Below are 25,452 nucleotides of genomic sequence, written 5' to 3'. Positions count from 1 at the left end.
CGGTGATCGACTATTCTCCGAACCTCTTCCAGACTTCTTCCTGCCATGAGCGACTTTACTCCGAACTTTTTTTGATCGTCAATGTTCGAGCTTCTCTAGCGACAAGACTTCTACAGTGACCAGACTCCATCCAAGTTTCTACGACGGTCGACTGCCTTTCGGATTACGTCCGAGCTCCTACAAGAGTCGGATCCCAGCCGAACTTCTACAGTGGATGGATCACAGACGAACTTCTACAACGGACAGGCTCCACCAGTCGGGTCTCTACTTCGAGCTTCTACAATAAGAAATCTCCATCCGAGCTTCTACGGCAACCGATTTCCATTCGAGCTTCCACGGCAATCGGTCTTCGTCCGAGCTTCTACAATAAGCGGCCTCCTTTCGAACTCCTACAAGAGTCAGACTCCGTCCAAACTTCTACAACATAATTGAATCCCAGACTCCTCCAATGTTCGACCTTTCCCAGTGTCCTTGAAACTCCTCCAGCAGACGAACCTCCACAGTGCCATCCGAACTCCACTGTCGGTCGATTCTCTATCAGATTTCTCATGAAATCGGACCTCTCCGATGGACAGTCCTCAGACGAGCTTCTACATCAGGCAAATTTCAGATAGACTCCTCTAGCAATCGGACTCTTACCGGACTTCTCCAACAGAAAATCTCCGTCCGAGCTTCTACAGTAGATGACTTCTGCCTGCAGCATCAGCGCCCAAGGCACCCGACAATAGTGGACTCGTCAGCAACCTCGAAAATATCCGAGCTTCTCTTAGATTGTAAAGACAGAGAGCCATTTCACTCCATCAGATGTCCCAGCCGAGCTTCAGCCGTCAGGCCCGAACTCTCTAGCAAGTCACGACAATGGCCATTACCCCACTCCACTCTCTGTAACCAATTCCACATGGCCCCACCACTCTCTGGCAAGTCGCAACAATGGACACCACTCCACTCTCCACAACAAACTCCACGTGACTTTGAACGGCCCACTGACGGCACTACTCTTCATAACAAACTCCGCGTGGCCCTGAACAGACCACTACCAGGCAGTTACAGACGTCGCTGTCAATCAGTTACGCTCTCCATCTATAAAAAGGGACCCCCAGATACGTTCTTCTCTAAGCTTTAAACTCTATCTCGAAAGTCTATTAAAATCCCATTCAAGTGCTCTATTTCTGTTGAAGCAGAGTACTGACTTGAGCATCAGAAGGTCTTGTCGGAGCACCCCCAACTCTGGTTTAGACTTTCCTTGCAAGTTTCGATGGTGGATGCGATCTCCTCGACTCCAGCTTCTCCAACATCGGCAAAATTCTACACTAATAGAATTGGCGCTAGAGGAAGGGGCTGTGTCTTTGCAAGACCCTTGTTCTTAAAGGAGTGCTCAACAGGGCTATCTCCGATCATCTTCTTCAACATCTTCTTCTTCTTCTCTTGCCAGATCTCCACTTGATGCCTCCCCGAAAGGTATCCACCAGGTGATCCACAGCCTCCGCAGCCAGATCTCAGTGAGACCCGCAAGCTCTGGCCTCATCTCCAGTTTTCTAGGTTCCTCCTCCTCCAGCAATGGCAGTCGACATGGAGTAATTCGACTTGCTGGTTCAGCAGGTCAGAGGCCTCATCAAAGTAGTGCAGGCCATGCAGCAGTAGTCGCAGCAGCCGTAGGCATCTGTGCGGCTGGAACGAGCATCGTCGGAGTTCCAGAATCTGGTGATCGGATGGGCCACTTGGGCCAGTCGCCCTGTCTTCCCCGAAAAAGGGAAGCAGAAGGCGGAGAGCCCTCCATCTGATCACGATTCCACCCCCGGAGGGTCCCTACCTCTGTTCTACCAGAAGACCCTCGAGACTCGCAGTCGAGAGGACCTCCTGGATCAAAGATTATAGGAGATGAACCAGCGAATCGAAGAGCTCCACCATGTTCCCACTGCTTTCGGTGAGGACATCTATACTGACCCTCCTTTCTCTTAAATGATTATGTAGGAACCAATCTCGCCAAACTTCAAGCTTCCCCAATTTGAGAGCTATGACGGGACCTCAGATCCGATTGACCACCTGGAGGCCTTCCGGACAATGATGCTGCTCCATGGTGCGCCAGACGCCATCTTGTGTCGAGCTTTCCCATCCATCTTGAAGGGAGTAGCAAGAAATTGATACTCGACACTAAAATCAGGTACTATCTTCTCCTTTGATCAGATGAGCCATCAGTTTGTTGCTCATTTCGTCAGCAGCCGACATCTCCGGAGAGGTTTAGAGTCCCTCATTAACATCAAGCAGAAGGAGGGAGAATCCATCCGAACTTACATTAACCATTTTAACGCCACCGCATTGGAGGTCCGAAACTTGGACCAGTCAGTTGCAATGGCCACCCTAAAGAGCGGTCTTTAAAAGAACGATCTTCTATTTTTCTTAGAAAAGAAGTATCCCAGGGACTTCACTGATCTACTGGCTCGGGCTGAAGGATATGCCCGAACAGAGAAAGCCATCAAGCTGAAGGACGAGGAGGCCATAAAGGAGCGGCAAGCGGGTGACTCTAGCAAGCTCGCAGTTGAAAAAGGATCGAGTGAAGCTCGACCACATTTTTGAACTTTCTCCGGACACAAGCGTGTCCACACTCCTCTCCAGTCTCGTAGGCAGAGGAGCCCGGACCGCAGGGTTCAACGGAGCTCTCCCCCAGGAAGATTCCACAGCTACGCCCCTCCTCAATGCTCCAAAAGCTCAAGTGCTGATGGAGGTCAGAGAGCAGCTGCCAAGGTCGGAAAGGATATGTACACATCCCGAAAAGCACAACCCTAACAAGTTCTTCCTTTATCATCATGACCACGGCCATGACACGGAGGAGTGTATTCAGCTTCGAGATGAGATCGAGGAGCTCATCAGATAAGGTCGGCTCGACAGATTTATTCGACGTCAGTCTGAAGGTAGGGAAGATTGGCCGAGGGCTCTACCACAATCAGAGCCACCAAGGAGGGAGGAACAGCCTAAAGATTGACCTCCAATCGGGATCATCAACACCATCTCTGGAGGACCCCAACGGGGAGCAGACATTCTGCGACTATGGGATTCAAAAAATCTATGAATGTATTACCAATAACTTTATCTTAAATAAAAGTTTCTTTCATATTCGCATATCTTTTCTTTTGGCATGAGCTTGTAACGACAGAGAGTAGCTCCTTCAGACAATCGAAACACAGTCATGTTAGGAACAGGAGGAGAACCTTGTCCTAACATGAGCAAAGTCGAAGGCCCGATTATTTAGAGACCGGATGGGGGGAGAGGCCCTTGCAATGGCCCTTATGCACTCCCACAGTCATGTTAGGAATAGGAGGAGAACCTCATCCTAACATGAGCAAAGTCGAAGGCCCGATTATTTAGAGACCGGATGGGGGGAGAGGCCCTTGCTGAAGTAAATTTTAGTGCAAAGGTAAAAGGATAATTTTAAAACTTTTTCAAAATTATAATTTTATAGTAGAAATTATTAATTAATCTAATTAATTGACATGTATTAACCCTACATAAAGATCTAAATATGATATATATAGCATGTATTTAAATTTGAAATTTAAACTTCTACAGTAAATATTTTACTGTTATGTGTTCAGAACACATTACCTTTATGCAGGTAGTCAATCGCTGCAGTCTGATCCCTGTTGGGATGGTCTGATCATCGCAATGTAGTCACACAGTATGTCTAGCCTCTGTGGATCATCCACACGAAGCTTCCGATCTAATCGACTCCTCACGAATGCTAGTTCATCGCAGAACCCTTTTGATGGCTGATGCTGATCGAACTCCTTCGATCGATGTCTGCTGACTCCTCAGATACTCTGGATCATCAACAGAGATACTTGAGAGATTGATGAAGCTCTCCCTGAGGTTTGGTGGGCTCACGACACTCGTAGCTCACCTTCTCACTTCTCAAACCCTAGGCAGAAACCCTAGGGAACTCACAGAAAATCTTGCGCCCACTTTCTTTCTTTTCTTTTCTCTCGAAAGTTTTTTGAACTTTGATCTCATGCACAAGGCCTTCTCATGCCACTCTTTCTTTTTCAGATAAGATTTTATGCATGCCCCATCTTCTTTTTTCTTTTTAAACAGTGCAACCGTGTCTTTATCGCGTGAGAGGATAAAGCTAGGTGGTTGCTCACTTGAATTCAAATCGAATTTGAATTCAAATGCCAACCAACCTATCCTTATCCACTCTTGGCATGAGAAGGGAGGGGCGTGGGCTTCTTTGTGCATGGAGAGTCTACACAAGAAACTTTTTCTCATGTAGAGGAAGGGGCGCACAAGGGATAAGGTGGCGCATGGATTAGTTGCCCATTCAAATTCAAACTTTATTTGAATTTGAATGGCCAACCAACCATCTTTATCCACTCAACTTGTGCACACAATAGGGGCATGGGAAGGCTTCTACATGAGAGAAAATTCATGAGAACTCATTTCTCATGAATTCAAATAGGCGCAGGTGAGGTGAGGTGGCACAGGGAGATAAGTCAAGGTGGTTTCAAACCTAATTGAGCCAACCTTATCAAAATAGGTTAGGCACAATTAGACTAAGTTAAATCTAACACAATTAAGCTTAATTAAGCTCAATAAAATCTTAATCAAATCAAAAATTGACTAAGCCCAACCTCTGATCAGATCAGAGACCAAACCACCTCGACGATTAGGTCAACTCTTAACCTAATCGGATCAAACCCAATTGAATCTAATTCAATTGGACTTGATCCAAAAATAATTATTCAATCAAATTGAGTTAATTAGTGATCAAATCACTAATTAAACCTCTCATAAATATTGAATCCAAATTCGATGGGCAATCGGGCATCAAAGTCCATCGATATGAAACCTTGATCAAAGAGTCCCAAACTAGTGGGACTCTTGACCCCGGTACCCAAAATATGTGGAACTCATGATCAGAGAATCTTGATTCTCGATCACAGAATCCCAGACACGTAGGACTCAGAGTCCTTGAGCATTAGGACTCTTGGTCGAAGAGTCCCAGTCTAGTGGGACTCTTCACCAGCCATTAGATCAGATAGGAACCTCTAATGTGTGTGACCCCACAGGTTCGAACCTAAGCCGGTAGCACAGGAACCAATTCCTGTACTAATCAAAGTAACCATCTAGCAATAGTACCCGACATCTGGATAGGTCGAATAGTCGCAATCACAACATTCAGAACCTACACGAATATGGTTACTGTATAATTCATCCCTTTTGACCCCTATGTATAGGACGACTCAGGGTTAAACTGTCAACCCTGATTAGATCATCTGAATCATGCTCAACTCAAACAGTCCTATGACTCCTCACTAGGACTACCCTGATCAAGATTTTGCGAAATTGAAACACGACTGTACACAGCTCCTGAATTGGAGTGGTCAATCACATCTTGACACACGCACTGACAAGTCAAGTACTTGACTACACCCAGCAGTTTTCTGTCACTGAATTAGAAATTCAGGTAGTCCAGTGCCTAAGTGCAGTGAGTTGCTTGCAAGTCACCGTGGCAGTCTCAGATCGGAGGGACAGTTATACCCATATCCCATCAGAGCAAATCTTGACAGTAGAAAATGCTCTGAAGTCGGTCACATTCAATGCAGATGTATCCTTACATCTCACCTGTATGCCATACAGTATCTCCACACTCCTTGGTTAAGAGAACAACCAACCCATATAGCACACAACGACCTATGCTTGATAAACGTTGTTGTCCTTGGTAACAACATATCATTTGGTCGTGAACAGGTTTAAGGACTAAACGATAAATCCTCCTTTGTCGAGTCTAAATAGTCCTAAGGACTTCACCACAACACAGAAGTTCATTAGAAGATAAAATAATTTGTGATGAAAAATATCAAAATAACTTTTATTAATTTATAATTTATATACTAATATAAAAAAGAGCACAACCATCAACAGGCTGACGATTGGCTTTGAGACACTATTTCCAACACTTGCAATGGCCCTTATGCACCCCCACAGCCATGTTAGGAATAGGAGGAGAACCTCATCCTAACATGAGCAAGGTCGAAGGTCTGATTATTTAGAGATTGGATGGGAGGAGAGGCCCTTGCAATGGCCCTTATGCGCCCCCACAGCCATATTAGGAACAGGAGGAGAACCTCATCCTAACATGAGCAAGGTCGAAGGCTCGATTATTTAGAGACCAGATGAGGAGAGAGGCCCTCACAACGGTCCTTATGCACCCCCACAGCCATGTTAGGAACAGAAGGAGAATCTCATCCTAACATGAGCAAGATCGAAGGCCCGATTATTTAGAGACCAGATGGGGGGAGAGGCCCTTGCAACGGCCCTTACGTGCCCCCACAGCTCTGTTAGAAGCAGGAAGAAAACCTCATCCTAACATGAGCTAAAATTGACTGCATCAGGAATAGGAGGAGAACCTCATCTTGATACAAATGAAGACCTGGTCGTTCAAGACTGGATGAGGAGGAAAGTCTCCTCAACGGCTCCTCTACACCCCTACAATCTCGTTAAGAGCAGAGGGAAAACCCTCACTCGAACACCAAAAAAAAAGGGAAGAGAAAAAGGGGAAGCAACGAGCTACGTCAGTGATAAGGAAAAAACAAACTACATCAAAGACGCAAGGAACCTCATCCCAATGAGGAAGGAGACTCTTGTCAAAAACCCTCAGTCTCTAAGAGAAAACCCAACACTGGTAGGAGAAAATCGACTTTCTCAAGGTAATGAGAAGTTTGGGCCCTCAAGCTCGAGCATCGAGAGGAAGCATCAAACTCGAGTGGCTTCGAAAAGATCTTTGGTCATGAACAAAAAGCGCAAATCAACACGGCGACGATCAAGAACCTTCAAATAATGTCGACATCGAACAAGACAAAAGATGAAAGAAGCTCGATAAACAACAACTCAAAGTAAGAATAGACAAGGTAATGAGAAAATTTCTTTTCATTTCATTAGTAAAGTGTGCATTACAAAGCCTTTGAAGGCCAAAAAAGAAAAACGACAAGAAAAGAAAAGAATACATGGAAGAACAAAAGGTAAAAGAAGCTCTAAGGAAGCTCGACTTCTTCCAACTTCGAACTCTCGGTTCCAATCATTGTCAGGGATTGCTTTAAGTTTTTGACTTCTTCTTCCAGTTCCTTCTTTCTTAAAAGTAACTCCCGGTATATTTGGTGGAACCACCGGCTTTCGCCCTCCGACTCCTGAACCTCTTCCTCAGAACCTCGAACTCCGCCTCGGCATCCTTAACCACCTACTGCTTATAGACCAGCTGAATCTTCAGTCGCTGCAGTTCGGCCTTCTCCTGCCCAAGGACCATGGATAGTTCTTTCATGGTCTCCCTCAAGGAGTGGAGTTCGTCGGAGCCTTATGCAGAGACGGCCTGGACTCTCTCAGACAACTGCCTCTGAAGGTGGGCAACCTCGTCGATCACCATCTTGAGCTTCCTTCGATAGTCATCTACTTGTCCACACCAGCCGACTCGATAGGCATTGTAGTTCGCCTCGACGTCCTGCAGCTACTTCTGAAGGTCGGAGATTTTCTTCGACCAGTCTCGATCGTGGTCGGCCTGAGTTGCAAGCCAGGATGAGCTCCCTTCCAACTTGCCGATCTTCTCCTGTGCAGCCACCAGCTCGACTTCAAGGGAGCTGATCTTGGAAGCCTGAGTCCAAGATCGATCGCTGGCATATTTTCGAAGTTCCTCAAGCTCCGTCATGAAGTCAACCTTCCTCCGGATGTAGTTCATGAAACCCTTTTTGTGGAGGTCCCGAAAGTGAGTAGCCTCCACAGTGACTTTCAAATGGCTCTTCTTCAGTCGGTGAAGTTCGTCATCCAGCTTCTTTGATTTCTCCATCAAGTGACGAACTTCCCTTCTGAGGTTCTGGATCATCGACTTCAGAGGAATCCCCTATGGCAGAGGAAGAGCTTCGGCAGGGCACTGTCGTTGGAAGACAAGAGCGCCACAACACAAATTAGTACAAGAAAACAAAAGAGAAGAAAAAGAATGCAGAGTAAGACAAAGGAGCTCTCTGTAAAGAAGAATCTGATTTCATTGATTAAATAGTTCTTACGTACAAGAGAATGAGAAAAAGTTGCAGCAAAAAAAAAAATACAAAATTAGAGGTTTCGGACCTTCGGGGCAGAAGTGGGGGAGCTCGACGCCCCCAGAAGGTCGGCCACAGCAGCCGCGGTAGTCGAGAAAGTCTCGGTTGAAGGAAGACCAACAGCAGCAGCTTCAGAAGGCCCAGCTTCATCATCAGACGCCTCATCCAGGAAGCTGAGGTTCAGCTCAAGAAACTTTCTGATCACCTTCTCTTGGCAGAGCTCAAAGCCCTTGATGAAGGTGGCCTGGCCAAACTCAACCTTCAGATCCCTCATCTCGGAGGAGGTTTTGAACTCCTCCACTGCCCGGACCATTACCTCCGAGACCAGGGTCGGGATCTGCGCCTTCAACTCGGAGACCTCGGCCTCTGCTTTCTTTCTCTCCTCCTCCAAGGTGGCCCTCAAGTCTGTCGAGGTCTGCCCCTCCTTCTGCAGCACCTCTTAGAGACTCACGACTTCGGCGATCTTCTCCTTGAGGTGGGCGGCCTCGGCCAGGTGACTTTCCTCTGCTTGGGCGGCCTCCTTCCTAGCATTGTTCATCATCTCGATGTTGGCGATGAGCTGGTGTCCAATCTGCAAGAGTGGCCAGGGAGTCAATATAAAAGTCGAAGAATAAGCAAAGTAAAGAGGCGAGAAGAAAAAATAAATTGACCTACCTCGAGAAAGGACCCCAGAGAGTCCCAGACCCACTGCTCAGGATCGACGTGAATGATCCTGTGGATGACCTCGGACAGGATGCACCCGTCGACCAATCTTTTTATTAGATCCCTATTGTTGAAGGGATTTTCCCCCAGATCTTCTTCGTGTAGCGAAAATTTAGTGCAGGGGCAAAATGGTAATTTTAAAACTTTTTCAAAATTACTATTTTACAGTGAAATTATTAATTAATCTCATTAATTAATACTAATTAACCCTACACTAGGATCTAAATATGATACAACAGCATGCATTTAAATTTGAAATTCAAATTTGAATCAGTAAACCTTTTACAGTACTGTGTTCAGAATACATCACCTTTTATGGGTAGTCGATCACCGCAATCTGATCACCGTTGGGGGGCTCTAATCATCACATCACAGCCACATAAATGTCTGGCCTCTGTGGATCGTCCACACGAAGCTTCCATCTGATCAGCTCCTCACGAATGCTAGTTCGTGATTTCACCCTTTTGATGGCAGATGTTGATCGAACTCCTTCGATCAATGTGTGCTGACTTCTCGGATACTCTGGATCATTTGCACGATTGCTTGAGAGGCTGATGGATCTCTCCCTAAAATTTGGTGGACTCACGACACTCGTGGCACACCAATCTCACTTCCCAAACCCTAGGTAGAAACCCAAGGGTACACACTAGAAACCCTGCGCTCAATTTTCTTTCTTTTCTTTCTTTTTCTCTCGAAAGGTTTTGGACCTTCACCTTACGCACAAACTTTCCTCACGACCCAAAATTTCTCTCCTAAAATTTCTACGCACGTCCCACCTTTCTCCTTTTTTTAAAACAATGTCGAACGTGTCTTATCCGCGTGAGAGGATAAAGATAAGTGGTTGCACATTTGAATTCAAATCAAATTTGAATTCAAATGCAAAACCAACTCATCCCTATCCACTTGTGCATGAGAAGAGAAGGGGTGTGAGTTGATTTGTGCATGGAGAGTTTACATGAGAAATATTTTCTCATGTAAAATATGGGGCGCACAAGATAAGACCATGGCGCATGGATTAGTTGGTTGCTCATTCAAATTTAAACTTTATTTTAAATTTGAATGGCCAACCAACTTATTTTTATCCAGATATTTGGTACACAAGAGTGGGCATGGGATGTCTTCTGCGTGGAGAAAATTCACAAGAAGTTGCTTCTCGTAAATTTAAATATGCACAGAAGAAGTGAGGTGGCACAGGGAGAAAAATCAAGGTGGTTTGAACCTAATTGAGCCAACCTAATCTAAATAGGTTAAGCACAATTAGAATAAATTAAATCCAACTTAATTAGGTTCAATTAAGCTCAATAAAATCCTAATCAAATCAGGAATTAACTAAACCTAACTCTTGATCAAATCAGGGACTAAACCACCTTAGCGATTAGGTCAACATTTAACCTAATCGGGTCAATCCAAACTGAATCCAATTCAATTGGACTTGATCCAAAAATAATTACTCAATCAAATTGAGTTAATTAGTGATAAAATTACTAATTAAACCTCTCATAAATATTGAGTCTAAATCCGATGGGCAATCAGGCATCAGAGACCATCGATATGAAACCCTGATCAAAGAGTTCAAATTTCAAATTCAAAATTTAAAATTCAAAATTTTGACCCCAGTACCCAAAATTTGTGGAACTCATGATCAGAGAATCTTAATTATCAATCATAGAGTCTCAGACACATAAGACTCATAATCAGCCATCTGATCAGAAAGGAACCACTAATGTGTGTGACCCCACAGGTTCGAACCTAAGCCGGTAGCACAGGAACCAATTCCTGTACTAATCGAAGTGACCATCTAGCAATGGTACCCGATGATCGGATAGGTCAAATAATCGCAATCGCAACATTCAGAACCTACGTGAATATGGTTACCATATAATTCATCCCTTTTGACCCCTGTGTTTAGGATGACTCAGGGTTAAACTGTCAACCCTGATGATATCATCCGAATCATGCTCAACTCAATTAGTCCTGTGACTCCTCACTAGGACTACCCTAGCCAAGGTTTTGCTAAATTGAAACATGATTGTACACAGCTCCTAAACTGGAGTGGTCAATCCCATCTTGACACACGCACCGACAAGTCAAGTACTTGACTACACCCAGCAGCCTTCCGTCATTGAATTAGAAATTCAGGTAGTCCAGTGCCTAAGTGCAGTGAGTTGCTTGCAAGTCACCATGGCGGTCCCAGGTCGGAGGGACATTTATACCCATATCCCATTGGAGCAAATCTTGACAGCAAAAATAGCTCTGGAGTTGGTCACGTTCAGTGTAGATGTACCATTATATCTCATCTGTATGCCATACCAGTGTCTCCACACTCTTTGGTTATGAGGACAACCAACCCATATGGCACACAACGACCTATACTCGATAAACATTGTCATCCTTGGTAACAACGTATCATTTGGTCACGAACATGTTTAAGGACTAAGCGATAAATCCTCCTTTGTCGAGTCTAAATAGTCCTAAGGATTTCACCACAACACAGGAGTTCATTAGAAGATGAAACATTTGTGATGAAAAATACCAAAATAATTTTTATTTATTTATAATTCATGTACTAATACAAAAGGAGCACAACCATCAACAGACTGCGATTGGCTTTGGGACACTATTCCCAACAATCTCCCACATGGCCTAAAGCCTATCGGTGCAGTATCTAATATCCATCTTCGACTTGTAGTCGTTGAACTCCTTCACCGCAATGGCTTTAGTGAATGGGTCGGCCAGGATGGGTCGGCCAGGTTCTCCTTCCCGTCGATCTTCTGAAGGTCGACGTCACCTCGATCCACGATCTCCCGGATGAGATGGTAGCGGCGCAGAATATGCTTCGTCTGCTGGTGTGCCTTTGGTTCCTTCGCCTGAGCAATGGCTCCAGAGCTGTCGCAGTAGAGCAGAACTAGACCAACAAGGGAGGGTGCTACTCCGAGCTCGGTGATGAATTTCCTCAGCCACACCACTTCTTTGGCAGCATCTGATGCAGCAATATACTCTGCCTCGCATACTGAATCAGCCACAGTGTGCTGCTTGAAACTCTTCCAGCAGACAGCCCCACCATTAAGGGTAAAAATAAATCCTGACACACTCTTGCTATCATCACGATCAGACTGGAAACTGGAGTCTGTAAATCCTATCAGTCTCAAGTCCGATTCACCATATATAAGCCACTGGTCCTTAGTATTTCTTAAATACTTCAGGATGATTTTAACAACCTTCCAGTGATTCTCTCTTGGATCAGATTGGTATCTACTCACTACCCCTAGTGAGTATGCCACATCTGGTCGTGTACATGTCATGGCGTACATGATAGATCCCACTGCCAAAGCATATGGAATCCTACCCATACGCTCTCTCTCTTGAGGTGTTGTCGGACAATCCCTCTTCGAGAGAGAATTTTCATGGTCTATCGGTAGATAGCCTTTCTTGGAATTTTCCATGCTGAACCTTTTCAGCATAGTATCAATGTACGTGGACTGGGATAAGCCAAGCAACTTTTTAGATCTATCCCTATAGATCCTCATCCCTAGGATGTAGGAAGCTTCTCCCAGATCCTTCATGGAGAACTATGACGATAGCCAAATCTTTATTCCCTGTAATGCAGGGACATCATTCCCGATTAAGAGAATGTCATCCACATACAATCCAAGAAATACTACTACTGGACCATTAGCCCACTTATAAATGCAGGGCTCTTCTCCATTCTTAACGAAGCCATACATTTTGATCGTCCTATCAAAACGTATGTTCCAACTCCGAGATGCCCGCTTAAGTCCATAAATAGACCTCTGTAGCTTGCACACCTTAGACTCATCTGTGGATGTGAACCCTTCAGATTGTATCATATACACCTCTTCATCCAGCTCTCCGTTTAGGAAAGCTGTCTTCACATCCATCTACCAGATTTCATAGTCCAGATGGGCAGCTATCGCAAGCATAATCCGAATGGATTTGAGCATTGCCATAGGAGAAAATGTCTCGTCATAGTCTATACCATAACGTTGACGATATCCCTTGGCAACCAGACGGACTTTATAGGTCTCCACCTTTCCGTCTACGCCCCTCTTCCTTTTGAAGACCCACTTACACCCTATGGGTTTTACTCCTTCGGGTGGGTCAACCAATATCCACACATCGTTGACCTTCATTGACTCCATTTCGGATTTCATGGCCTCTAGCCATTTCTCAGAGTCAGGTCTCTGCATTGCATCCATGTAGGTGATCGGATCCTCATCGTTTTCATCAAGTTTGACAGGATCACCATCTCGGACCAAGAAACCATAGTATCTGTCCGGTTGATGTGGTACTCTACCAGACCGCCTTAAGGGTGCATAATCAATGGGCTCTGGATCTGATCTAATCAAATCCAGTTCAGGTTCAGTAACATGTGTCGGTTTTTCCACCTGTCGAACTTCGTCAAGTTCGACCTTAGAGGCAACAGTTTTTTCACTAAGGAACTCCTTTTCTAAAAAAATTGCCTTAAGGTTGACAAACACCTTTTGCTCATCAACAAGGTAGAAATAATACCCTTTGGTCTCTTTTGGGTATCCAATAAAATTACACTTGTCAGACTTAGGTCCAAGCTTGTCTGTAATTAAACGTTTAACATAAGCCGGACACCCCCAAACCCTAAGGTGCGAGAGTACTGGCTTACGTCCTATCCATATCTCATATGGTGTTTTGGCTACAAACTTACTCGGAACTCTATTTAGAAGGTAACAAGCTGATTCGAGCGCATATCCCCAGAGGGAGATCGGCAGACCAGCAAACCCCATCATGGATCGAACCATGTCTAACAGGGTCTGATTCCTCCTTTCAGACACACCATTATGCTGTGGTGTTCCAGGAGGAGTCTACTGAGAGAGAATCCCATTCTCCCCTAGATACGTCAGAAACTCATTGGAAAGGTATTCACCTCCTCGATCAGATCGAAGAGTTTTAATACACTTCCCAATTTATTTTTCTACCTCATTTCGAAATAGTTTGAACATTTCAAATGATTCTGACTTATGCTTCATTAAATAGATATACCCATACCTAGATAGGTCGTCTGTGAAGGTTATGAAGTAGAAAAATCCACCTCTTGCACTTGAGCTCATAGGTCCACATACATCAGAATGTACCAGACCTAAGAGTTCACTGGCTCGCTCACCTTTTCCAGTAAAAGGTGACTTGGTCATCTTCCCAAGAAGATAGGACTCACAGGTTGGAAGTGATTCACAATCACTAACTTCAAAAATTTCTTCTTGAGCCAACCTGTTTATCCTGTTCTTATTGATATGACCTAGCCTACAGTGCCAAAGGTAGACTTCTGACACATTATCTATTCTAGAGCGTTTATCGAAGTTTTGAACCACATTAACAGGCTGTGATAGTAAGTAAATTCTATTATTTAATTATCCAACAAATATTGTAACACCATTCAAAATGATATTGCAAATATTTTTTTTATTAAAAAATCATAACCGTACATGGCCAAAAGGCCTACAGAAATAATATTTAATAAAAAACTTGGATAATAGTGACATTCACTCAGAATTACATTACGAGAATTGATTACAAGACTCATGATTCCTAAAGCTAGAATTGAAACTTTGCTTCCATCTCCAACATTCAGGAACCTCTCACCTTCATCAAATCTCCTACTGACCTGCAGACCCTGCATCGAATTACAAATATGATAAGGGCTTCTAGTATCTAATACCCAAGCAGTAGTATCACAAATCGAAAAGTTGTAAGGAGTTATCATATAATTACCTTGCTTCTTCTTTGGCCTGTTCGGGTCCAGGGAGGCAATGTATTGAGGACAGTTCCTCTTCCAATGCCCTTGCTTCTTGCAAAAGAAGCACTTCGTCTGGCTCTGGTTGTGCTTGCGCTTCTTGGTCTGACCCTGTGCTACTGTCCCAGCATGAGATTGCACCTTCTTATTTTTTTTCTTCTTGTTCTTCTTCCCCTTCCCAAAGGGTTGACGACGAGAAGAAGACCCTCCCACTACATTCACCAACTCCTTATGGAGTTGGTGATCCTTCTCAAAGTTCTACAGCAACCCCAACAATCCATGGTAGTTTACTGCAGGCTTTGTCATTCGAAAATGAGTAAGGAATGGGAGGAAGGACTTGGGCAAGGAATTAAGGATCGCATCCTTACCGAGCTGCTCGTGCAGAGGAAAGCCCAATTTGCTTAGGCACTCAATCATCTCGATCATGTACAGTACATGATCAGTGACTGAAGCCCCATCCCTCATCCGAGCATTGAAAATGGCACAACTAGTTTTGTGCCTTTCAACATCATCAGGCGTGCCAAAGGAGTCGTTCAACATTTGAAGCATCTCCTGTAGCTGGGCATTCTCAAACCTTCGACTGAACTCATCATTCATTGCTGTCAGCATAATACATCGAACGGTGGTGCGGTCATCGAGCCACTTCAAGTAAGTGTCTCGGATCGCCTTACTAGCATTTGGAGCTGGCTCCTCAGGTGCTGGATCCGTTACTACATAAAGGATCTGCTCATGCTCAAGGACGATTTTCAATTTTCGATACCAGCTATCGAAATTGGGTCCCATGAGCTTGTCATTATCTAATAATGATCGGAGCGACAGGGTAGTGGCCATAGCTGCATAAAGAAAAATGAGACCTCTATTAGTACATAAATTAATACTAAAGACTTGGACTTTAGTCTAAAGTTTTTTCCAATATTTTTATGAACTGGTAGCCTCATCCTCCAATTCGAGGAATTACTTTAATTCCTTAATGGGTACTAGAATCCACACAGACTACACACGAGCCCAACTTTGGTTGGTCAACCCATGTGGATCTATGGGTAGGTTCTTAACCAGTTGTTTCTCTAAACAACTTCTAGTAATTAATTTTGCCCCAGAACCTAATCAGTAGGCTTTGGCCTCCACTGAAAAGATCTGGTTAGGTCCAACCATTAACATGACTTAATTTAGTGAATCGGACCAATAAATGATCAGGCCCGACTTTGGCCGGCCAACCTAACCACCATCAGAAAGACTCAATCAAATTATCATATTATGAATAATAATTCCATTAGCCAATGAGCACCAGGCCTTTGGGCCTCCAATGATCATTGAACTAATGGACTCATTATCACTCACTTAATGGGAGGCTATGACTTAGTTATCATTATAACTTAATCATTTTAGGGACCTAATAATTTTGAGGATTTTATTAAAGAATAGTAGAGAAGAAATCATCCAGCCAATTTCAATCCTCCCACTAACTTCACCAAGTCAGATTAAAAAAGGATTTAATTAAAGCTGGCATTAGGAGCACCTAAATCAGTCACACTGATTTACCTAATGACATGGGTGAGCTCTAATCACCAAGTGATCTAATCAAAATCTAACTTACCAGATTGGCCAGGTAAGTGAGATCAGTGGTGGGGATTTGCCATTAACTCGTCAATGATCGAATCAATGCGAGTAGCTCCCGCTTAAGAACCACTAGTCAAAACTGCCGAACTTATCTTAGACACCAACTGGTTCATTAGTTTTAATTTTGATCAACTTAGTAAATAGGGCTCCACCGCATAGCCATGAATTAAGTCCATCTTGGTCTAGTTAAAGACATGGACTCATTCAACTACAACTATTGAAGTTGAGTCTAGAGTATCCTTGACCTAATCTAATTCAACTTTTGATTAGATTTGACCAATTACTCCATTTAGTCCATTTTTTAAGCTAACCTTAGGTCTAACCCAATTATGGACCTAATTCATCTAACCCATTGACCCACAAATTTATGCAATTATCTTAGGTCTTAATTCATAATTCTAGACCTACTAGACAACACTTAATTCTTTTAATTAAGTACTTGAGCTGATGGGTCAGGGTTTGGCATTTCAAAAATAATTTTTAAATTTTGAAAGATTTTATTTTTTGTTCACCAAATGTGTTGACTCATTTCACAAACGGGTCAGCACAATTCATAAACAACAATCCTATTGCTCATTTCATAACAAAAAATAACTCAAAATAAATCATAAATTTTTTTTTAGATCTAATTTAACACATTCATGATAAATTTTATAATTAAGTCTTTTCACTGCTTCATCGGCATGGAATATATTTGCATCGGCACCCCTACCACCATAGGAGACCCCATCGAATGGGAAGAGAGGGCCTTTAAACCCTACTTTTCTCCAATGATCGGACGGCCATGGCAACCAACCCAATTAGATTACTTGCTACTTAGATCAAGTATATCTAAATATACCAATTTCAAAATTTAAATTTTGAATTTTAAATTTTAAATTTCAAATTTCAAATTTTAAATTTCAAATTTGAGATTTCAACCAAATTTTAAATTTCGAATTTCCAATCTTTGAATTTTAAATTTTGAATTTTGAATTTCAAATTTTAAATTTTGAATTTCAAATTTCAAATTTCAAATTTGAGATTTTAACCAAATTTCAAATTTTGAATTTTGAATTTCAAATTTGAAACTTCTAACAAATTTCAAATTTTAAATTTCAAATTTCAAATTTTTTTTTTGAATTTTGAATTTTAAATTTTGAATTTTAAATTTAAACTTATAGATTACACCTTAATCTACGCATGCATATGTATATCATATTCTAGAACCATGCTCTGATACCATTTGTAGCAAAAATTTAGTGCAGGGGCAAAATGGTAATTTTAAAACTTTTTCAAAATTACTATTTTACAGTAGAATTATTAATTAATCTTATTAATTAATACTAATTAACCCTATACTAGGATCTAAATATGATACAACAGCATACATTTAAATTTGAAATTCAAATTTGAATCAGTAAACCTTTTACAATACTGTGTTCAGAACACATCACCTTTTGCGGGTAGTCGATCACCGTAATCTGATCACCGTCGGGGGGCTCTGATCATCATGTCACAGTCACATAAATATCTGACCTTTGTGGATCGTCCACACGAAGCTCCCATCTGATCAGCTCCTCACGAATGCTAGTTCGTGATTTCACCCTTTTGATGGCAGATGTTGATCGAACTCCTTCGATCAATGTGTGCCGACTCTTCGGATGCTCTGGATCATTTGCACGGTTGCTTGAGAGGCTGATGGATCTTTCTTTAAAATTTGGTGGACTCACGATACTCGTGGCGCACCAATCTCACTTCCCAAACCCTAGGTAGAAACCCTAGGGTACACACTAGAAACCCTGCGCTCAATTTTCTTTCTTTTCTTTCTTTTTCTCTCGAAAGGTTTTGGACCTTCACCTTGTGCAAAAACTTTCCTCACACCCCAAAGTTTCTCTCCTAAAATTTCTATGCATGTCCCACCTTTCTCCTCTTTTTAAAACAACGTCGAACGTGTCTTATCCGCGTGAGAGGATAAAGATAAGTGGTTGCACATTTGAATTCAAATCAAATTTGAATTCAAATGCAAAACCAACTCATCCCTATCCACTTGTGCGTGAGAAGAGAAGGGGCATGAGTTGATTTGTGCATGGAGAGTTTACACGAGAAACATTTTCTCGTATAAAATATGGGGCGCACAAGATAAGACCATGGCGCATGGATTAGTTGGTTGCTCATTCAAATTCAAACTTTCTTTTGAATTTGAATGGCCAACCAACTTATTTTTATCTAGATATTTGGCACACAAGGGTGGGCATGGGATGGCTTCTGTGTGGAGAAAATTCATGAGAAGTTGCTTCTCGTGAATTTAAATATGCATAGAAGAAGTGAGGTGGCGCAGGGAGAAAAGTCAAGGTGGTTTGAACCTAATTGAGCCAACCTAATCTAAATAGGTTAAGCACAATTATAATAAATTAAATCCAACTTAATTAGGCTTAATTAGGCTCAATAAAATCCTAATCAAATCAGGAATTAACTAAACCTAACCCTTGATCAAATCAGGGACTAAACCACCTTAGCGATTAGGTCAACATTTAACCTAATCGGGTCAATCCAAACTGAATCCAATTCAATTGGACTTGATCCAAAAATAATTACTCAATCAAATTGAGTTAATTAGTGATCAAATCACTAATTAAATCTCTCATAAATATTGAGTCCAAATTCGATGGGCAATCAGGCATCAGAGACCATCGATATGAAACCCTGATCAAAGAGTTCAAATTTCAAATTCAAAATTTAAAATTCAAAATTTTGACCCCGATACCCAAAATGTGTGGAACTCATGATCAGAGAATCCTAATTCTCAATCATAGAGTCTCAGACATATAAGACTCATAATCAGCCATCTGATCAGAAAGGAACCACTAATGTGTGTGACCCCGCAGGTTTGAACCTAAGCCGATAGCATAGAAACCAATTCCTGTACTAATCAAAGTGACCATCTAGCAATGGTACCCGATGATCGGATAAGTCAAATAATCACAATCACAACATTCAGAACCTACGTGAATATGGTTACCATATAATTCATCCCTTTTGACCCTTGTGTTTAGGACGACTCCGGGTTAAACTGTCAACCCTGATGATATCATCCGAATCATGCTCAACTCAATTAGTCCTGTGACTCCTCACTAGGACTACCCTGGCCAAGATTTTGCTAAATTGAAACACGACTGTACACAGCTCCTAAACTGGAGTGGTCAATCCCATCTTGACACACACTCCGACAAGTCAAGTACTTGACTACACCCAGCAGCCATCCGTCATTAAATTAGAAATTCAGGTAGTCCAGTGCCTAAGTGCAGTGAGTTGCTTGCAAGTCACTGTGGCAGTCTCAGGTCGGAGGGATATTTATATCCATATCCCATCGGAGCAAATCTTGACAGCAGAAATAGCTCTGGAGTTGGTCATGTTCAGTGCAGATGTACCATTACATCTCACCTGTATGCCATACCAGTGTCTCCACACTCTTTGGTTATGAGGACAACCAACCCATATGGCACACAACGACCTATGCTCGATAAACGTTGTCGTCCTTGGTAACAACGTATCATTTGGTCGGCAACATGTTTAAGGATTAAGCGATAAATCCTCCTTTGTCGAGTATAAATAGTCCTAAGGACTTCACCACAACACAGGAGTTCATTAGAAGATGAAACATTTGTGATGAAAAAATATCAAAATAACTTTTATTTATTTATAATTCATGTACTAATACAAAAGGAGTACAACCGTCAACAGGCTGACGATTGGTTTTGGGATACTATTCACAACACTTCGGAGCCATCGGCCCCCTCGATGGTAGCCCTGCTGCTGTGGCTCTTGCGGGCCAATGTCTTCTTTCTCCTTCTCCGTTCGGCCCCCGATGCCTCCTCGGGCCAGGCCTCTAGAGCAGAAACCTCGGCCAGGGGGCTCCTTGAAGAGGCCCGGGGGACTGCGAGCTCGACGTCAGAGGGAGAGTCAACGGCAATGGCCTCCTGGGCAAGCACGGCCGAGCTGGTCTCTTCTGCCCTTGCCCTCTTCGCCACCCTCGAGGATGCTGCACCTTTCCTTTTGTGGGTCTTGAGACCCTGGGCTAGCATTCGAGCTGCGTTGGCATCCATATCTGCAGTGAATGAGGATCGACACAGCTTAACAAAAGAACAAGAAGAAAGGGGAAGCAGCGAATGACAAAAAAAATATATATATATATATATATAACAATACCGGCAGGGTTGAGAGGGCTTAGGCTGATGTTAAACAAGAGTTGTTCCTTCAGGAGGTTGGAGAGAAGAGGAGCTGGATAAGCCTTGAGTTTATTGGAGGCTTCAAGGTCATCCTGTCCCAGGCTAGAAGCTCGGTGGACAAAATCCCTCAGGGAGCCCCAAGGGGACAACCCCAGCTCCAAGGTCGGGCATCAGACATAGAAGTATCTCTCCTTCCAATTATGGATAGAAGAGGGGGCATCTTTCAGCAACCCCTTTCTACCGAACTGGAGAGAGAAGTACCACCAGTCCTTTGCCGATGGATGGTGCTTGAAGGTATAGAAATTCCTAAACAAAGAAAGAGTGGGCCGAACTTCAGCTAAGCTACAGAGAGAAAGAAATCCTATCAGAAACCTAAAAGAGTTCGACGCTACAGAAAATAAAGAAATATTTAAGAAGCAGAAAAGAGCAATAACAAAAGGTGGAAGCGAAAGTCGAAGCTCGACGAGGAAAGCTTCTTGGTATAAACAGAAGCAGCCGGGGGGAGGAGCGCTAGCCCGATCAGTCGGCCCGGGAAGCTCCAGCTCGTACTCCGGAGAAATCCCATATTGAATCCTAATCAGTGAGAGTTTCTCCAAAGTCAGAGAACTGGGGATGGTGTTTGGTACAAAGATCGAACGAGGTTCATCTACAGAACTAAAATTTTAGGGGGCTGGAACGGACGAACTCCTAAAACTGCTAGAGAAGGAAGTGTTGGAGGATATTTTGAATCAAGTAAAAACCCTAAAAATCTCGAAAAAATTGGAAAAAATAAGAAACACTCGTGGAAAACCGAACAAGTGGAATGTAAAGGAGGAGAAATGGAAGAAGAATAGCAAGAAAAAAAAAGGGGGAGTTTTGGAACTAATCTAGGCTGGTCCGAAGGATGCAGAGATGCAGAGATGGGGATGACTTGAAGAACGTCTAAGGCCGAGAAGGATGCTGGGGAAGAATGGAACTCTCAGAAAGAAGGAGGGACCGAAGAAACTTCCAGGCAAAGTGAGACCCCTTAAGGAGGGAGGCGGGTTTAAATACGCAATGAGGTCTGACGGAATAATGATCGCAGATCTCCTCTGGCCGATCTACAACTGTCACATGTCCCACTCATCATGGCAGGTGGCTGAAAGTGATCGACAACTGACAGAACTATTATTGCATCGTACCTAGAGCAACGCTCCAGCAAAAATTTCGAAAAAATCTTTTCAGATTGTCTCGATTTGAAAAGGCTCCAGCACCAGTGCACCAAATGCTAAAATATCTGGAAACAACCGAGTACAAAAATTGAGGGAGGCAACTTTGGCTGTGAAAATTTCTCTGTACTTCTTTCATTTGAAATCTGAACTCAGAAGTAGGGGGACTGGTGTTGGGTATAAAATAACTCCAGCCAAAGTTCGTAAAAGGCCGATCCTTCCAGGGCTCTTCCGGCTTCCGACCTTATGTGGTGTCTTTCTAAACTCCCCCGACCATCCGAGCTTCCATAGTATCGTTCGGACTTCTCCGATAATGAGCTCCTCCATTCATCTATCGGGCTGCTCCAAATGCTTTTTGAGCTTCACTATCAGTCAATTTTCTACAGTGATCGACTATTCTCCGAACCTCTTCCAGACTTCTTCCTGCCACAAGCGACTTTACTCCGAACTTCTTTCAGACTTCATCAATGTCCGAGCTTCTCCAGTGACAAGACTTCTACAGTGACCAGACTCCATCCAAGTTTTTACGGCGGTCGACCGCCTTCCGAATTTCGTTCGAGCTCCTACAAGAGTTGGATCCCAGCCGAACCTCTACGTGGATGGATCACAGACGAACTTCTACAACGGACAGGCTCCACTAGCCGGGTCTCTACTCTAAGCTTCTACAATAAGAAATCTCCATCTGAGCTTCCATGGCAATCGATCTCCATCCGAGCTTCCACGGCAACCGATCTTCGTCCGAGCTTCTACAATAAGCGGCCTCCTTTCAGACTCCTACAAGAGTCGGACTCCATCCGAACTTCTACAACAGAATTGAATCCCGAACTCCTCCAACATTTGACCTTCCCCAGTATCCTCGAGACTCCTCCAGCGGACGAACCTCCACAGCACCATCCGAACTCCACTGTCGGTCGACCCTCTATCGGATTCCTCATGAAATCGGACCTCTCCGATGGACAGTCCTCAAATGAGCTTCTACATCAGGCAAATTTCAGACGGACTCCTCTAGCAATCAGACTCTTACCAGACTTTTCCAACAGAAAGTTCCTGTCCGAGCTTTTATAGCAGATGACTTCCGCCTGCAGCATCAGCGCCCAAGGAACCCGACAACAGTGGACTCGTCAGCAACCTTGAAAACATCCAAGCTTCTCTTAGATTGCAAAGATAGAGAGCCATTTCGCTCCATCAGATGTTCCAATCGAGCTTCAACCATCAGGCCCGAACTCTCTGGCAAGTCACGACAATGGCCACTACCCCACTCCACTCTCTGTAACAGATTCCACATGACCCCACCACTCTCTGGCAAGTCGCGACAATGGACACCACTCCACTCTCCACAACAAACTCTACGTGGCTTTGAACAGCCCACTGACGCCACTACTCTCCGTAACAAACTCCGTGTGACCCCGAACGGCCCACTACCAGGCAGTTATAGACATCGCTGTCAATCAGTTACGTTTTCCATCTATAAAAAGGGACCTCCAGATACGTTCTGCTTTAAGCTCTAAACTCTATCTCGAAATTTTGCTAAAATTCCATTCGAGTGCTCCATTTCTGTTGAGGCAGAGTACTGACTTGAGCATCGGAGGGTCTTGCCAGAGCACCCCCAACTCTGATTTAGACTTTCCTTGCAGGTCCCAGCGGTGGATGCGATTTTCTCGACTCCAGCTTCTCCGACATTGATGGAATTCTGCACCAACAAAAGTCTTTGTGCGAGCTAGCACTCCCGAGAAGACGGATCAGATCGGGGCTTCGAGTGAATTTTTTGTAGAGGCCAGAGCATGTCCAGCTACAAGAAACCAGCAAAGATCTTCTCTATCATATTCTCAATGGCAGCGATCATTGACCCATGCTCAAGTATCGAGTTCTGAACTCAGATTAGAAGTAGATGTGATCTACTGCTCATATGCATGCATGCTGATTTTATCTTCGGATTATTTTAGATTTTATATGCAACATAATATTTCATAGATCCTAGAGTAGGTTGATTTGATGATTAGATCATATGCATATTAGATTAATTTGATTAATCTAGTTATCTTCTGCTGTAATTTTTTTGAAAAAATTTCGAAATACATGCATGAAATTACCTACACTTTCCAACAGGGACCCCCACCAATCTCTACTTATTTGGCCAATTTGAAAGATTGACTTTCAAATATGGTTACTTGGTGGTTTGATTTAGCTCATATCAATTACATCAATCATATGATGACTGATTAGATGAGACCTAAATTCAAATCTCTCCACAAATATTAAGTCCAAGATCTTCCACCATTGTAGATGTACAGATGTGCTACCGACGTTGATTGTTCTCTACTGGTCACAGTGGTTCAGTTGCATCGAAAACACGCAACCACTCTATTAACAAAGAATTGCTCCAGGATAAAGATGGGGTTGGACCCAATAACTATTAGGTGAGGGATCCAATGATGACTTTGTACTTGCTCGTGAACAGTGGGTCTAACTTAACTAAGGAGTGTGGGCAATAGCTGTTCGGTGAGCCCACTTGACTTAGAGACCAAGTCGCTGCAACATGCTTAGAGAAGCATCTGGGCAAAGAGTTGTCCACACATCGATATTCATTCGTGTCATCAATAACTATTAGGTGAGGTGCACGGCATCAATGGGACTGCAGCACCTACTAGAAACTCAGTTATCATATTAGGATTTTTGTTTCTCCATCCGGAGAGTGTGGGAGATCTGATAAAATAGTGAGTCTCTTTTTGTATCTAAAAATTTCTAGAGTAAATTATAAAATAAATATAAACATCCAATTAGAATCTTTGCTCTTTGTTGTTTATTTTGTTAGCTTCCAACTCTCTATCTCAAATCCTAGATATCAACCAATTAACCGAAACCGACTACATAGACTGGCTCACAAACTTAAAAATTATTCTTAATTTTAAAAAATTAAGCTATGTTCTCTACCAGATTATTCTGATGTTAACAACTTGTCCAACCCATAGTCAACGAGCTATACTTGATGAGTGGATGGACAATGACAATAAAGATAGGTGCTACATGTTGAAGTCCATGTTAGATGAACTCCAACGCATGCATGAGTACATGTTCACTACCAAAGATATATTGATTTATCTACAAGTGTTGTGAGATGATCAGAGTCATATAGCGCATGGGATACGTGATGGGCAATCAGTCTATGATCGTTATTTGATAATGATCAAAGACATTAAGGAGCTTAAAAGACTTGACATGACCATGCATGAGGAATTACTTGTGGATTTGATCTTGTGATCTCTGATTAGTTTATATGGATAGTTTATGATAAACTTGTTGGAAAGTGTGTTCCAAAGTCAATCGTCAGTCTGTTGACAGTTGTGCTATTTGATATAATTGTATATGAATTAATTAATAAAATATTTATTTAATAATTTTTATCATAAGCTTGTACATCTTCTACATTGAATTTCTATGTTATGATGAAAATTCTTAGGACTATTTTAAATCGATAAAGAAAGATTTATCATTTAGTCCTTAAATGAGTTTGCGATGAAATGATATGCTATTACTAGGATGATAGACATATCAAGTATAGGTCGTTATGTGCCATATAGGTTGGTTGGCCTCTTAACCAAAGAGCATGGAGATACTGATATGGCATGCAGGTGAAATATAGGAGTACATTTCACTGAACGTGACCAACTCCAGAGCACTCTGCTGTCAAGAGTCACTCTGAAAGGATATGGGTATAAGTGTCCCTCTGACTTGAGATCACCATGGTGACTTACAAGCAACTCACTGTGCTTTGATGTCAGACTACCTGAATTTTTAATTCAGGATCAAAATATTTTTAGACACAGTCAAGTACTTGTGAAGCCGGTGTGTGAGTCAAGATAGAATTGACCACTCCAAGA

Source organism: Elaeis guineensis, chromosome 1, assembly GCF_000442705.2.
Source record: "Elaeis guineensis isolate ETL-2024a chromosome 1, EG11, whole genome shotgun sequence".
Taxonomy (NCBI): Eukaryota; Viridiplantae; Streptophyta; class Magnoliopsida; order Arecales; family Arecaceae; genus Elaeis; species Elaeis guineensis.
This window is presented reverse-complemented; position numbering follows the sequence as displayed.